Below are 14,805 nucleotides of genomic sequence, written 5' to 3' on the forward strand. Positions count from 1 at the left end.
AAGGCAATGGTGTTGTGGTAATGTTATGAGATTATTAATCCAGAATCACAGACTAATGTCCTGGAGACATATGGGTTTGAATACTACTATGGTAAATGGTAACATTTTAATTCATGAATGATGATGGGATAGCGTAGGAGAATGGGCTTAGATTAGTTCACAGGTAAGCGCAACATCGAGGGCTGAAGGGCCTGTTCTGTGCTGTATTGTTCCTATGTTCTAATTCAGTTAACAAACTGGAATATCTTTCAGGAAGGAAATCCACCCTTCGTATTCGGCCTGGCCTCTAAGTGACCCCCACAGCAATGTGGTTTTCTTTTAATTGCCCTCTGAAATGGCCTAGGAAGCCACTCAGTTTCAGAGCAATAAAGGGTGGGTAATTAAAACTAGCACACCCAGCATCACCCATATCCCATAAATGAATTTTAAAAAAATTCACCAAAGATTTGTTCCTCTTTTTGTGTTAATTTTTATTAGCTGTGGTGTTATATGACAAACTTTTTTTTTTTGCAAATTATTCTGTTGGCTTCATGAAATTCTCAGCAATGTCAGGTCCCAATCACAAGTTCTCACCATGATCTCTCCTGCCTCAGCAGGAATGTTTGTCAGTTTTCACCGAGAAACTGAAAACTAACTTTCCCTCCAAGGGGAATTCTGTTTGATGTGATGGAAAAGCTAGTACCGTATATATATCTAGACTCCCTTAAGTCTGATCACTCATTGGTCACTTACAGAAGGATGGTAGAAATTGAGGACTGCAGATGCTCTGGAGATCAGAGACGAGAATGTGGTGCTGGAAAAGCACAGTTGGTCAGGCAGCATCCGAGGAACACGAGAATCAGTGTTTGGAGCATGAGCTCCTCATCTGGATTGAGGGGGTGGCCCAAGAAGGCTGAGAGATAAATGGGAAAGGGGTGGGGCTTGGGAAAGGTAGCTGGGAATGTGATAGGTAGATGGAGTTGGTGGGTGAAGGTGATAAGTCAGAGAGGAGAGTGGAGTGGCCAGTTGGGAAGGAAGATGGACAGCTGGAACAGCTCAAGAAGGAAGAGGCATTCTTCCTCCAGGTGTCAGGTGGTAAGGGTTTATTGATGGAGGAGGACCAGGACCTGCATACCCTTGGCAGAGTGGGAGGGGGAGTTGAAGTGTTCGGCCATGGGGCAGTGGGGTTGCTTCATGTGTTTCCCCCAGAGATGTTCTCTGAAAAGTACCACAAGTAGGCACCCTGTCTCCCCAGTGTAGAGAAGACAGCATCGGGAGCAACAGATACAGTAGATAATGTGTATGGAAATGCAGGTAAATCTCTGGTGGGTGTGGAAGCTCCTTTGGGGCCTTGGATGGAGGTTAGGGGTGGGGTGTAGGCGAAGGTTTTGCAGTTCTTGCGGTGGCAGGGGAACGTGCTGAGAGGGGATGGTGGGTTGGTGGGGGACGTGGACCTAACAAGGGAATTGCGGAGGGAATGCATCTTTATGGAACACAGATAGGGATGGGGAGGGAAATATATTTCTGGTGGTCGGGTCTGTTTGCTGGTTGCGGAATTGGCGGAGGATAATGCGGTGTACTCGGAGATTGGTGAGATGGAATTGATGACCGGAAGGTTTCTGTCTTGTGGTAGTTGGAGGGGTGGAGTTCAAAGGCAGAGGTGCGGGAAGTAGATGAGATGCGCTGGAGGGCATCATCAACCCCATGGGAGTGGAAATTGCTGTCTTTGAAGAACGAGGCCATCTGGGATGTTCAGTGGTGGAATGAGTCCTCCTGAGAGCAGATGTTGTGGAGACAGAGGAATTGGGAATAAGGGATAACATTTTTACAGGAGGCAGGGTGGGAGGAGGTGTAGTCCAGGTGGCCGTGGGAGTCGTGGGTTTGTAGTAGAAGTCCGTGTTCAGTTGATCACCGTTAATGGAGTCGGAGAGGGCCAGGAAGAGGAGGGAGGTGTCCAAAATAGTCCAGGTGAACCAGAGGTCAGGATGCAAGATGTTGGTGAAGTTGATGAACTGTTCAATTAATCCTCGTGGGAGCATGACACAGCAGCGATACAGTCATCAATGTAATGGAGGAAAAGGTGGGGAATGGTGCCAGTGTAACTGCAGAAGATGGACTGTTTCATGTACCCGATGAAGAGACAGGCATAGCTGGGGCCCATACAGGTGCCCATGGCTACATCTTTGGGCTGGAGGAAGTGGGACAATTGGAAGGAGATGTTGTTAAGGGTGAGGACCATTCTTTTGGGTCCTCAGATGCTGCCTGACTGGCTGTGCCCTGACAAAAGGATATTTGAGATGAAGGTAGATATGGTTCAGATTGTCTTCACCTTCTCAAGCCAGATAACATATACTTTTCTCAAAAGATATTTGAGAAAAAGAATATTTTTTGAGTTGTACTCTTGGATCCTGTCATATTCCAAACAAATTTAGACGTGTTGGAAAGATATTATTATATTTTATCTCTATTTTAATAAATGTATAATCATTTTGGGTCTGATTCAAATCTTTAATGCTGAGTATTAACACGAAACATTTCAAGATATGCAATTAATGGGAACCTTCGGAACATTTATTCCCATTGAGTCTAATTTTCTGTGCCTGGCACATATTTGCTGCAATCAACCTAGAATTACACTTGGATACAGAAACACAGCTATTATCATCATCTGCAGACATTATAAATCAGGTTTTATTACAATTTTAAAATAATTATTGAGCATGCCTAATGTTACCTCCATGACAAAGGAATTAAAATTTAGATAAAATCTAAAAGTCAAATGCCAAAAGAAAACAAAAAATATTTCTGCATTTGCTCTGACTGGAAGAGGGATTGTTCTCTTTAATCAGTCAAGGTGTACTTTTAAAATTAAGTTCCACTTCTGCAGATACACAACAAATATTCTTTTTGACCTTTTTTTTCCAACATGACTTTGACTACCAAAATTTGGATCTAGGGCATTCAATGTTGCATGATAGACCTCATCACCCTGAAGTATCATCACAAAATTTAGTTCAAGTGCCAACACAATCACAGTATTTGAACTGATATGTCACAAAAAATATTCTGCACAAAAATGCTCTCTCTTTCGGTACAGAAACATAACTTTGAGTCATATTCTGTTGCAAATGACTTGTAAGTATTGCTTAACATAATCTAATGGTCTGGACAATTGATTCAAAATGGTGCCAAGAAGTGTGTGTGCAACTTCAAGGTGATATTTATCTGCTGGTCAAGTTGCTTGATTATCAGACCATTGACCAATTTGCACTGGAAAAATCTATAACATTTCAGTAGGGCTGAATTAAACAAATATGTTGGAAACAAAATGGAGGTCTACGTAATAATCACCATACTGAGATCAATAGATTTTTGGGCATGGAATGAGTATAAAGGATATGATGATAGGGTAAGAAAATGGAGATGGTATCAAAGTTCTGCTATTACTTTATGAAATGTCAGAGCTAGCTTGATGGGCTGAATGGCCTACTACTGTCCATATATTTTTCAACCTTATGTTCTAACTTTATCAGCTGTAGGTTACTGGCTCAAGGGGCAGAATGGTCTATGTCTGTTTTTACTTCATTCAAAACTTTAACTTATGAAAAAACTCTCTGGTCTTCAAGATATGTGATAACTTTAGTAGTGATATTGGACTGTCCAATAAAGTCTGGTCTATAAACACAGAGGTCTACTGGATCACAAAAGGAAAATATATGAACAAATAATTTAGTTTCCGTCTCAGGAAGAAAGGCTAGCCATCTAACTCTTTGGATTCCTGTTTTGTTCCTTTATTTTCTTTGGCCTGCATTATTCCTTATTTATTCAACACAAGTTCAATGTTTCTTTTTCTTCCAGTTTCTTCAATATGGAGTTTTCTTCATTGATTCAAAAGATGAAAAATGAAGCATTGAATTGAAAATACAAAATACATCCATTTAACCAAAAGAGTAACTCACTGCTTCTGCATAAAACTCAATTAATCCTTTTACACATTACCGTCAATTCTAAGGCATGGTGCTTTGCATGATACCAATCACTCCTTTTGCATGTGTAACCTGCTGAATTGAAGTGTAACTGTGCCAGAGAGAGAGGAAGGAACAACTGAGCACAAAACCCATCATTAACCTGTTAAGATCAGTGATCCATTAACAGAAAGACTGCGGAAAGGTTAAAGGATAGCAATAATATTGATACGTTCCTTTGTAAAGCAATGATGTGGAAGTACTGGTGTTGGACTGGGGTGGACAAAGTTAAAAAAATCACACAACACCAGGTTACAGTCCAACAGGTTAACTTGGAAGTACCTCCAAACAAACCTGTTGGGCCATAACCTGGTGTTGTATGACATCTAACTTTGTAAAACAATGATATTTACACTGATGGTAAAGGAAAGCATTTTGGGAAGAGTCACATTTTTCCATTTTATGATTTATCTAGTAGACTGATTTTTTGAAAATAATGAACCCTGAGGCTGAATTTATGACCCACAGTGTCGTCTGGCAGGTGGGAGGGGCCATAAGATTGGTGCATTGCTAACATCTTTCACCAGGAAAAAGTGAGGATTGTAGGTGCTGAAGTATCAGAGTTGAGAGTGTGGAGCTGGAAAAGCACAGCCGGTCAGGAAGCATCCGAGGAGCAGGAAAGTTGACATTTCGGGCAAAGGCCCTTCATCAGGAAAGTTGCACAGTATGATTTAGAAATGAGTAGAGCTACTAGAGCATACCAGAGTATATAAATTCGTCAGATAGGGCCCAAATGCCTGGTCAATATGTTTCTATCAGCTTAACCCAGAATTATAATCTCCTTTGGGAACGTGATGATAGAGTTTTGTAATTTACAATTTATTGCCCAGTTTTGTTCTTTAAAATTCAGGCTGGATGTTGTTTGGATATCATCAAAGTTTCTACTTATAAACAGTAACAGAAATAATTAACAGAAAGTTCTGTAAAGTACACCTATCATTTGAGACTTCATATGAGCAGTGCTAAGAAAAAGAATTTAGTCTGTTCACGAGAAAATCTTTCCAAATTGCTGACACTTTTTTTCCCTTTTTGTGTAATAATCTTATGTTCGTTTGTTGGATTATATTGCCAACCTTATGTGAATATAGCCAGTGACTGACAATGACAGGACAGGTAGCAGAAATAAATGGAATGGTCTCTCAAGCCAGACTTCCCTCTGGATCTGACTTGTCTAGTATTGCCATCAGCTGAGATCAAAATAATATTTTTGTAGTGCTATTGTAATTAGCTCAGGCCAATACCCACCATCCAGGATTGACTCCCACCAATACCACCATCCTCAGGGCTATTCTTCTGGATAGATTCCATTTCTCAAAAGATGTGGCCAAGCAAGATCACAAAAGGCAGAAATCTTTGAAAAGGATAGATGCAAGTCGAAAACATAAAATCATTATTCAAAGTCACGATGTGGGGAGAATTCCATCTCTCCATTTGAACTATAGAAGTGTGACTCATTGGTTTAGATTTAATATTTCTGGTGTTAATCCTGCCCATTGGCTGCAGAACTGGTGAGAATCTTCCTTGTTTTCTGGGAGAGGCCTGATGTAATTAATGGACCAGCGTTTAGCCCTCTCTTGGATATAGGACCCCAGTGATGGAAATCCTATTCAACAACAGCAAGCAGCCAATCTGAGGCTGACAGCTCCCAACAGTGCCATTGGGAGCAGTAGCTGTTATTAGTTGTATTCCTTGGTCTTCACGTGGGCTGGTTACATGTCCATCAATGAAGAGCACGCGTAGCCCAACTCTGCAGTCTGCTCTCAAACTCCATAAGATCATAACTGACTTGATTGTAGCTGCACTCCACATTCCTACCTATCCTAGAAAACAATTGACTCCCTTTGTCAGTCAAGGATCTATCTCGCTCTGTCTCAAAGGCCCAGCTTCCACTGCTCTTGGAGAAGAGAATACCAAAAATTCATAATCCTTTGAAAGTGTTACCCCATTCTGACTGGGAGACCACTTATATTTAAGCTGTTTTCCCTAGTTTTAGTTTCCCCCAACCAGGGGATGTCATTTTAGCATCCAAACCATCAAGTCCTGTCGGGAATCTGATATGTTTCCAGAAGATCAATGGCGGTAGCCAAGGCAACAAAGGCAGCTCCTCCCAGCGATTAATGATGGCAGAGACAGCAGCAAAAGGCAGAGCATGTCACAGGATGAGGTTGACTGAAATTCCAGGCCAGGGCTACACCCAAGGAAATAAGACCTTAAAATCTAAACATTTTCCTTTTCGTTTGAATAAGGACTTTAAAATCTGGACTTTTTTTTCTTTTTCTTTTGACTCTGTTTCTTTTATTTATTCCTTTGTTTGTTTTTTAAATTCTGTTTTTGTATCTTTTATTTTAAGATGGTGCTGGAGAACGGCAGTTTTATATAGTTTTCGCTGTATTCCCACATTTCTGTGTGTGAGTACACATGACAATAAAATCTAATTCTAATTCTAAGATCACCACTCATTCTTCGAATATCTAATGAACGTGGGCCCAACCTGTGTAACCTTTCATTGTAAAATAACCCACCCCAACCTGGGTATCAGGTGAGTGACCTTTTCTCAAATGCTTTTAAATATTTCCATTCTCTTTTAAATGATGAGACCAAACCTCCAGACATAGCCTCAACCATGCTCTACACAGCTGTTGCTAAATATCCTTACACCTATGTTCATCTCATTTGCAATAAATGACAGAATTCCATTTTCCTTCATAATTACATACTGCGCCTGCATACTAACTTTGAGTGATTTACGTACCAAACGCAAAGTTCTCCAATGAGTCTCCATTTAAATAATATGCTGATTAGATTGCTTTATAATGTGGAAACAGGCCCTTCAGCCCAACAAGTCCACCCCCTACACCTAACACTACAGGCAATTTAGCATGGCCAATTCACCTAATCTGTGCATTTTTAGATTGTGGGAGGAAACCAGAGCACCCGGAGGAAACCCATGGAGACAATGTGCAAACTCCACACTGACAGTTGCCTGAGGCAGGAATTGAACCCAGGTCTCTGGTACTGTGAGACAGCAGTGCTAACTACTGTGCCACCCATGGTGTTTTGCTTTGCTCCCTGCCAAAGTGGACAAGTTCCATTTTCTCCCATTATACTCTTTGTGCCAAAGCTTTGCTTACCTACTGAACCAACCTAAACCCTTTTGAATGGTTATGCCCTCTTCATAATCAGTGAAATTTACAACCAGGCGAGCGAGAGCAGATTGGGACTATGGGGACGGAATTTGAATGGTGGGTGACAGGGAGATTGGAGGCAAGGCCAGGGTTGGCTTTGGATCCCTGATTGGGGTCAGAGCATCTTGCAATGCAGGATCCACCTCTGGTCAGCCACTGGCAGATCTGAGAGTGTTTGCTGGATAACATTTCAGAAGCATGAAAAACATGTGCCAATCCTAATTAATCCAGGAGGTACCAATAAATTCCGACAGATGCTTGGTATCTATTGTAAAATGTTTAAAGTTAATTGTGGATGTGGGAACAACTACAATATTTAAAAGGCATCTGGATGGGTACATGAATAGGAAGAGTTTGGATGGATATGGGCCAAATGCTGGCAAATGGGACTAGAACGGTTTAAGATATCCAATTGGCATGAATGAGTTGGACCGAAGGATGGTTTCAAGCTGTACAATTCTATGATTTATTACTGAACTCAAGTGTCACCCTAAAGTGAGATGGTGAGTTTCACTAATTTTCTGAATTAATTCCAAGATGTGTTTCTACAGCTGGGGGATTGATGTGCAGCCATTCCCACAACTAAGTGGGCACGTTTGCTATGTTCCCCACCATGCTGAGCTGCATTCAATTCCACCTACTTTTATTGTAATATATTGCTGAAATTATCAGGAGCCAACTTCAATTTTTAATAATTCAAAAGCATTTTAATAATTAAAACTGGATTCATCAAAGCGTACACTGTTAATTTGTAGAAAAGCTATACCATTATTTACTTCCTTGGACTGCATGATGCCAAAGAGAGGAAATGTGAGTGCTGGGAGTTGGGCTGTCATAGAAAGAAGCATTGCTTCTCTAAGCCAATATACCGCTACCACAAGCATCATGTGCGCACATTCTGACTCCTATTGACAGGGAAAAAGAAACAGAAAAAAGAACTATTATAATCTCATTCTAGCAATATGGAGAGGCATCAAATAGAGCCCTACAGCACAGAGTCAGGCCTTTTAGCCCAAACTGGTCCATGCTGACTAAAATGACCATCAATGCTAACCTCATTTCCCTGCACATAAGCTATATCCTTCTAAACCTTCCATATGCATGTATATGTCCCAATGCCTTTTAAATGTTTTTAATTTATCCACCTCAACCACTTCTGCTGGCAGTTCCTTCCACATGTGTACCGCCTTCTGTATAAAAAAGGTGACTATCAGATTCCTTTTTATTCTTTCCCCTCTTACCTTAAATTGCTGCCTTCTAGTCCTCGATCCTCCAACCCTGGGAGAAAGACTGAGTGCATTCACTCTATCCAGGTCTCTCATGATCTTATGTACTTCTAAAAGATCCCCCTTCAGTCTCCTACTCTCTAAAGAAAAAGGTCCTAGCTTGTCCAACCTCTCCATGTAACTCAGACATTGGAGTCCTGGCAACATCCTTGTAAATTTCTTCTGCATTCTTGTCAGTTTAATGAAATCTTTCCTCTAGTAAGGTGGTCAAAACTGAACACAATACTCCAAGTGCAGCGTCTCCAATGTCCTGTACAACTGCAACATAACTTCCCGACTTCTATTCTCAATGTCCTGACTGATGAAGGCCAATGTGCCAAAAGCCTTCTTCACTGCCGTGTCTACCTGTGACTCCACTTTCAGAGAACGGTGAACCTGAACACCAAAGTCCCTCTGTTCCACTAAACTCCTTAAAGCCTTCCCATTCACCATGAATATCATCTTTCCTTCCTAAATGCTGCAGAAAATTTCCTCAGTGATTTTTAAAACATTGGCTGCAGTAATTTTAGCAGCTCATTAGCAATCCTGTTGACTTACTTTCCAAGTTTTATTATCAACTATATCTAATCTTTTGTTTTTACCTCCCTTGAATGTTAAATTGTTGCAAATGCTTTAAATCTGCCAGCAATAAGTTTGCCTGATCTCAAGTGCTAACCAGTGTTGCCTCAAGCTTATCACAAATATTGCACTCAGGTTAACCATGGAAATGATAGTAAGTAGTCAGTAGCACTGCAGTAATGTGACTGGCTTAGTAATTCAGAACCTCAGGCTTGTGATCTGTTCAAAACCCAATGTGGCAGATGGTGAAATTTGAATGAATGAAAATGGTCCAGTGTTTATGGAGGCTGTCATGTCATAGCAACACAGGTGATAATTGCAAAAAAGCATATTGTTCACTAATATCCTTTAGAGAAGAAAGCCCACTATTTTTATCTGCCCTGTGACTCCAGTCTCACAGCAATGTGATTTACTCTTAGTTGCCCTGGAATGGCTCAGCAAGGCATTCAATTCCAGGACAAGTAGGGATGAGCAATAATTGTTGGCCTGGTTAAGGACAGCCCGCATGAGGGGCAACATTGGATTGGCAACACTTCTCTGGGTGAACTGCCAGCCTTTAAAATATAGCACTAGGGCAAGGGATGCCTGTGAATATCGGTTGAGTGGCGAATTGTTCTAGGAATAGCACTTGTTAAGATGAAGCCTGAAAAGCACCATAATGGTGGGGTATCTGGTAAAGTGGTTTCTTTAGTAAGTGAGGCAACCTTCTAGACTTTTCAGCGAACAACTCTTGAGAAAACTCAATGTGCACTTGGTCAAAAATCTAATATTTAGTCCGTGGTGGTGTTTTAACGTCTTATAAAACCCAAATAATTCACCTGGCTTTAGGATATTGCTACTGTCCTGTGTTCTTTACTTTTGACGGTGCGGGTTCCATTACATGTTTTGGCCTACGACACACTTAATTTGTAATGTAAATGGCTGTGGCACCAACTTCCATTGAGATAGCCTTTGATCCCTGGTTTTAAACTTTTTAAATGTACTCCAGGTTGTGTGCTGCATTGACGAGCACCTTGATTTTACTTCTGTCCTGATGCTTTTCAAAATCCGTATGAGATTGGCACAGTCTGGATGCTTGAGTCATATTCGTGACAGCTCTAGAGGTTTGTCTGTTTAACCTCATCAATCGTAATATTGCTGAAAAACCATTGAACCTCTCAGGCCTGCTGGCTATAAATTAAATCTGAGGAGGAATTACCTGTCCTGTCACTTCTTACTATTTGGCTTCATCGGTATCCTTTGTAGCAAGACATAGAATTGTCATCATAGAATCCCTACAGTGTGGGTGCAGGCCATTTGGCCCATTGAGTCTACACCAAACTATTCCATCCAGGCCCACCTTCTACCTTGCATTTCCCACAACTAATCCACCGAGCCTGCACATCTTTTGAATGTGGGAGGAAACCGGTGCACTCAGAGGAAACCTATACTGACACAGGGAGAATGTGCAAACACCACGCAGACAGTTGCCCGAGGGTGGTACCTGGAGCTGTGAAGTAGCAGAGCTAACCACTGAGTCACAGTGCCATCATCAGGGTTGTCATGCTTTGAAATAGACTGTGAAGCATTCTGTTCAGTTTTAGACATGATCCTATTTGCATTCATGACGGCAGGCTTTTGATAATCAAGCTTGGAAAAATTACCAAACAATCAAACATCCAAGTTGTCCTTTAGTACAATAGAATTCACGTCACTCTGTTTAAATTCAGAATCATTTTTAACTTTGACTTCTTAGCCATGATTTAATCTTATTTGTCTTTTCCATACAGAGTCTTAGCGATGTGCAGCAAGGAAACAGACCTTTTGGTCCAACCAGTTATCCGAACCTAATGGTGTCCCATTTGCCAACACTTGGCCCATATCCCTCTTAACCTTTCCCATTCATATACTCATCCAGATGCCTTTTAAATGTTGTAATTGTACCAGCCCGCACCACTTCCTCTGGCAGCTCATTCCATACATGTACCACCCTCTGTGAAAAGGTTGCAATTTAGGTCCCTTTTATTTCTTTTCCCTCTCACCCTGAACCTATGCCATCTTGTTCTGGACTCCCCCACACCAGGGAAAAGACTTTGTGTGTTTCTCCTATCCATGCCCCTCATGATTTTATAAAAGTCTGTAAGGTCACCCTTCAGTCTCGGATGCTCCAGGGAAAACTGCCCTGGCTTATTTGGCCTCTCCCTATAGCTCCAACCCTCCAACTCTGGCAAGATCCATGTAAATCTCTTCTGAACCCTTTCAAGTTATGTGAAACAATGTCTCTTATCAAACAAGTAATTTGTTCTATCAAGCAAAATTCTCTTTAGCTGCAGTCAGAACTTAATTCAAGTTATATTGATGTTCACCTAAGGAAGCTCAATGTCCTTTTTGTTTCAAATTATAAGCTATTGTCTAATTCCATTCAAACAAGGGCAATTACATTCTTGTTTTCAACTTACAACTTACATTCAAAGCACATATCCTTCCTCATAGGCACATATCCATCCTCACAGGCACATATCATTCCTCACAGGCACATATCCATCCTCACAGGCATATATTCTTCCTCATAGGCACATATCCATCCTCACAGGCACATATCCTTCCTCATAGACACATGTCCTTCCTCATAGGCACATAACCTTCCTCACAGGCATATAATCTTCCTCATAGACACATATCCTTCCTCTTAGGCTTACATCTTTCCTCACAGGCATATATCCTTTCTCATAGGCACATACCCTTCCTCATAGGCATATATCCTTTCTCACAGGCACATATCCTTCCTCACAGGCATATATCCTTCCTCAAGAGCACATATCCTTCCTCACAAGCATATATCCTTCCTCAAGAGCACATATCCTTCCTCACAGGCAAATATTCTTCCTCATAGGCATATATCCTTCCTCAAGAGCACATGTTCTTCCTCAAGGGCACATATCCTCTCTCACAGGCAGACATCCTTCTTCATAGGCACATATCTTCCTCAAGGGCACATATCCTTCCTCACAGGTACTTATCTTACCTCACAGGCACATATCCTACCTCACAGGCATATATCCTTCCCACCTACTAATTGCTCTAAGTCATATCTCTTCATTTCTCTGCAACCTCATCCACTTCTGGCTCCAGTAAATGCTATCTCTTCTTCAGACTCTATACAGCCATATAAGTGTAAGCAATGCTTTTAACTTTCCATTCCCCTTCAAAGAATGTCTTCCCTTTATTTCATTGATAAATTTTGGTACTATTGCTTTGTAACATCCTACTCATACTTTTTCTGCACTTTTAATTAAGACCATAAGGCCATAAAACATAAGTGAAGAGTTAGGCCAGGTCTATAGCGCTGTGAAGTAACAGTGCTACCCACGGTGCTGCCCTTAGGAAGGCAAATACAATGTTAGAATTCATTGACAGGACTAGCATAGAAGAGCAGGGATGTACTGTTGAGGTAGTATAAGCCTCTGATCAAACCGCATTTTGAATAACCAAGAGAAGTTTAGATTAGATTACTTACAGTGTGGAAACAGGCCCTTCGGCCCAACAAGCCCACACCGACCCACCAAAGTGCAACCCACCCAGACCCATTCCCCTGCATTTACCCCTTCATCTAACACTACCGGCAATTTAGCATGGCCAGTTCACCTGACCTGCACATTTTTGGACTGTGGGAGGAAACCGGAGCACCCGCAGGAAACCCACACAGACACAGGGAGAATATGCAAACTCCACACAGTCAGTCGCCTGAGGCGGGAATTGAACCCGGGTCTCTGGTGCTGTGAGGCCACCACCGTGCCATTGTGCCTCAAAAAAAAACCAGGGCAAAATACGCCTCTTAAAGCCATAGTATTGTCGCATATTTCAGAATTTAAGTGTTTGACAGAAATGGATCTGATTGAACTGTCCCAAAAGGCTAGGTATCGAATGTGCCAAACTATTTTTTTTGAGTGTTGCTTGACAGTGCCAACATTTGGTTACCTCAGCCCCTTTCATATTGCAAAGCACCCACTGTTGACTATGCATGTGACTCTGAAATACAACTGCTTTGTTAACTCCAGTCACCTGTGATGGGTTATCTAGAGCTAAGAAATGATCACTGAGAACACTTAGGCATGATCCTGCACCAAAACACACAATTGGCAGGATATGGAAAGTTTTATTCTTTTTTGTAATACATTTTATCATAAATTTGAGACTTTAGCTCCCTATAATTCTCAGCTTATCACCTTCTAGTTGCTCACTGAGGCAGGATCTGAATTGTACAACCTTTGATTTGACTCCCTTCAGACTTTCAAAGCCAACTTCCTCTCTGTCATTAAATCTGCCTAATTCCACAAAAACAACAATTTCCCACCTTAATCTCTGACATTCCAACTTTGCTCCACCACTGAAACCCTTGTCTATGCCTTTACATAAAGGCTTAACTTTGCCAATGATCTTCTCAATGGGTTCCTGGGTTCTATTCTATATTAAATCCAATTCATTCAAATTTCCACGGTCCATGCTATTCCTGTGTAAACTTTCCAACCCCTGTTACCTTTATCCTCACTAATGTTTGTTGGTTCTTTGCCACGCATTGAGTTTGAAATCTTTTATCCCACCTACTAATTGCTCTATGTCATATCCCTTCATTTCTCTGCAATCTCCTCCACTTCTGGCTCCAGTAAATGCTATCTCTTCTTCAGACTCTTTCATTTTTCATTTTTCCACATTACTCAACTGTACTTACAGGAGTGGACTGATTACTCGCATTAATTTACACTTAAGAAATTGATCTTTCATGGTCACTGTCTTGCTCCTTATCCAGAAATGTTCCCTCAAAATTAACTACTCCGACTTACGTTCCATCATGTTTCCTAATTCTATGACTTTACTCTGTCCATTTTACTTCTGCAAAGCCCCTTGAGATGTTTTTTTGCTATGTCTGAATAAACCAATATCTACTAGTGGAGAGCATTCTGAGATTCTTGCTGCTGTCTTGATGCTCCATAATTCCACTCTTAGTTTCCGTGGAAATTCAAAAATCACTGGTCTTGCTGAATAAGATGTTGTTTTGTTTCCTTACCCTCCTCCCCTGCAAAGCACCCCATCTCCACCAACCTCCAACAAAACACATGCTCACTCTCGTGGGATGCACACGGAAAAATAACCATTGAGCTGGAGAACCTTGCCCTGCTAAGGAGTTCATGCTTTTGTGGTGAAGGGAGGAATTTGATGCACAATGAATTTAAATCAATGATACAGGATTAATAAAGCATCCTTGACCTTCTCTAACATAACCAGAATACCATCATTGTGAAGAAAAGCCAGCATTGTGTGCTTTGGTACATGTAGCAGTTCATTATTTTGGTACAGCGCTATCTTGTGGAACCTATTTCATTCCTGAAACATAATATACTCCAAGGTCAATTGGAATTTCTTTCAAAGGAAATATTTGATTAGATATTGCTGTGAGATAAATGAGACTTTTTTTTTTACCCTGGACATATTCAGTTTTCTCAAAAGAATAGTCTTTATTTGGTCGAACCTGAAGACTGAACTGACAAGCCTGAGGAGCATTCAACATTTTTTCAGAATTGGCCAATCAGTGTATCTCAAACCAATCACATGCCAGGAATAAATGGAGGTTCTGACTGCAAAACTGGATGATAATTTCTGTGATACAAGGCTCTGAAAATTATTAAGTATAAAAGGAGGTGAGGAAAATACTCGGTAGGTCTAGCAGCATCTGTGAAGACAGAAACAGAGTTGATGTTTCAAATACATTATGGCTTCTGTTTGGATCTGCAGCTT

Source organism: Hemiscyllium ocellatum, chromosome 19 (assembly GCF_020745735.1).
Source record: "Hemiscyllium ocellatum isolate sHemOce1 chromosome 19, sHemOce1.pat.X.cur, whole genome shotgun sequence".
NCBI classification, from domain to species: Eukaryota; Metazoa; Chordata; class Chondrichthyes; order Orectolobiformes; family Hemiscylliidae; genus Hemiscyllium; species Hemiscyllium ocellatum.